Genomic DNA, 2,749 nt, shown 5'->3' with positions numbered 1-2,749 from the left:
CATCTTCAGAGCACATAAGAAAATCTGTAAGAGATCATGTGGCCTGAATGTACATGGTCTGAATTGAAACTAACATATCAAATCTTAGTTGGGGGAATATGTTTCATTTTCGACAAGAAAAAGAATCACTCTTTTTCTGACATAGTGTAAATGTATGCATTATATGACATCTTGATCTGGCCTAAATAAACGTCTTCAATCCTGACACTCCATACTGCATATTTTACTAAGAAGTTTTATCTCACTACACCATCTATTTTTATCAATATCTAACTAAACATATGTGTACCATTGATGTAAAAATGCTCATAATAAACTTATTCAGTGTCAAATTCATGTCATATACCAATGAATATTATTTTAATGGTTACTATTTTTTTATTTTAATCTTTAAATATTGTATCACTATTGCTATCACCTTGGTTCAAATTTCATAAAATTCAAATTGATTTGACAGTGATCTCAGTATAAATAATATTCATTCCAAAACCAAAACTCACATCTTTGTATTATAGTTACACATATTTTAATAGCGACTATTTAATACTAGAAAGAAGAAAGTATGTTTTTAATCTTTCTGGCAGAATGATTCTGCCTAGGATGGCTCAAGGTTCTTTTATTTGTCTGTTTCATTTTATTTATTTATTTATTTATTTTTACTGCAGGTAAGATAGTCTGTCAAAAATCAGAGTTTAATGAAAAATAAACATCACCAGTGGAGTCTTGCCAGAAAAGTTGATGTTACAATTTCTAAAATTGATGTAAGTTACTGTTAGTCAAGCCAAGGTGATTTTTTAAAAATTTTGTTTTTCCATCCACATAGTACATATACAGCCATATATATAATACTAAGTTTGAATTTTAGGTTCAGATAAAATAAATTAAAAGGAAATGTTATGAATTCCTGGGGAACTCGTTCAGTTATAATACACAGCATTCATTTTCAATTAATATTGCTTCTAAATGTTTTATTTTCTCAATGACAACATGTAAAACCTTTACTGAGAATATATTGTATTCCTATGTAATAATTTCAGGCATTTAGAGTTACAGAAGACAAAATTGCTTAGAGTCTAAAATTTATCATACTAAGTGCAGATTTAAAGCACAGATGATTTTTCTCAAATAATTTCAACAAATTTATAATAAAATCCCTTGCTTGAAGAACTGGCTTGGCCTGATTTTGTATTGGCATTGGTCATCACCTTTTACCACATTAGGGAAAACATTAAACAGACTAAATCAGGGCTTGGCAATTTAGCTTACCATTTGATTCTTGGCAGCTACCTATTTTATTTTTCTTCTGCTTTATTGAAATATAATTCTCCTATAACATTGTATAAGTTTATAGTATATAAGGTTCAGTGTGATTATATACACACATATATATGTATATATGTGTATATATATATATAAAATGCAAATGTGATTTCACATATATGTATATATATATACACACACACATATATATAGTAAAATGATTACTATAAGGTTACATAACACATATTGCAACATATAATTATCTTTTTTTAAATTCATGATGAAAACATTCAAGGTCTACATTCTTAGCAATTTTCAAGAGTATAATACAGAATTGTTAACTGTAGTCACCATGTTGTAGACTGGATCCCCAGAACTTATTTATATCTGGAAGTCTTTACCTTTTTACCAGTGTCTCCCTATAGCTCCCTATTGTTTTATCTCTCCTGTTAGAGGTTTCCTCAGGTGATTGTTGGCTGTTTGTTCATATTTAAAAATGAGACCGGGAAGCATAGAAAATGTTATGCATATGGTGGGTAAGTCTAGTAAGCTAAACCAGGGTTTGTTAGAGGAATTCCAATATTGATATATGATATTTTTTTTCCCTTGACCTAATCAGATTCTCCAGAGAAGAATCATTCAATCTCTCACTTGGAATCCAGCAATTTGTGATTTTGGGAAAAATATACCTGAGCATCAAAATGTTTAATATAAACACTTTAAGTTAATTGTTTACTTTCAAGTACACCATATATTTTTGAAAATTGGATAACTAATAGATACAGACAAATGTGTGGGGAGTCCAGGAGGAAGAGAAGGGTGGGATAGAGGACTAGGGTAGGGGAGATAGATGGTAATGGAAGGAGACTTAACTTGGGCTGGTGAACACTCAATGCAATATATAAAGGATGTATTCTAGAATTATACACCTGAACTATGAATAATTTTATTAACCTTCACCTCAACAAACTAAATAAAAATTAAAAAAAGAAAAAACTAATAAATAAAATTGGCTTAGCCCTGGCCGGCTGGCTCAGTGGTAGAGCGATGGCCTGGTGTGCAGGAGTCCCAGGTTCGATCCCCAGCAAGGGCACACAGAGAAGGCGCCCATCTGCTTCTCCACCCCCCCCCCCTTCCTCTCTGTCTCTCTCTTCCTCTCCTGCAGCCAAGGCTCCATTGGAGCAAAGATGGCCTGGGCGCTGAGGATGGCTCCTTAGCCTCTGCCTCAGGCGCTAGAATGGCTCTGGTTGCAGCAGATTGATGCCCCAGATGGGCAAAGCATCACCCCCTGGTGGGGGGGTGCCGGGTGGATCCTGGTCGGGCGCATGCAGAAGTCTGTCTGACTGCCTCCCCATTTCCAGCTTCAGAAAAATACAAAAAAAAAAAAAAAATAGGCCTGACTTGGGGTGGTGTAGTGGATAAAACTTCGACCTGGAACATTAAAGGTCATCAGTTTGAAACCTGGTTTCTCTGGTCAAGGCACATATGG

The sequence above is a fragment of the Saccopteryx leptura genome, chromosome 2, assembly GCF_036850995.1.
Source record: "Saccopteryx leptura isolate mSacLep1 chromosome 2, mSacLep1_pri_phased_curated, whole genome shotgun sequence".
Lineage (NCBI taxonomy): Eukaryota > Metazoa > Chordata > Mammalia > Chiroptera > Emballonuridae > Saccopteryx > Saccopteryx leptura.
Note: the sequence above shows the minus strand (reverse complement) of the source record.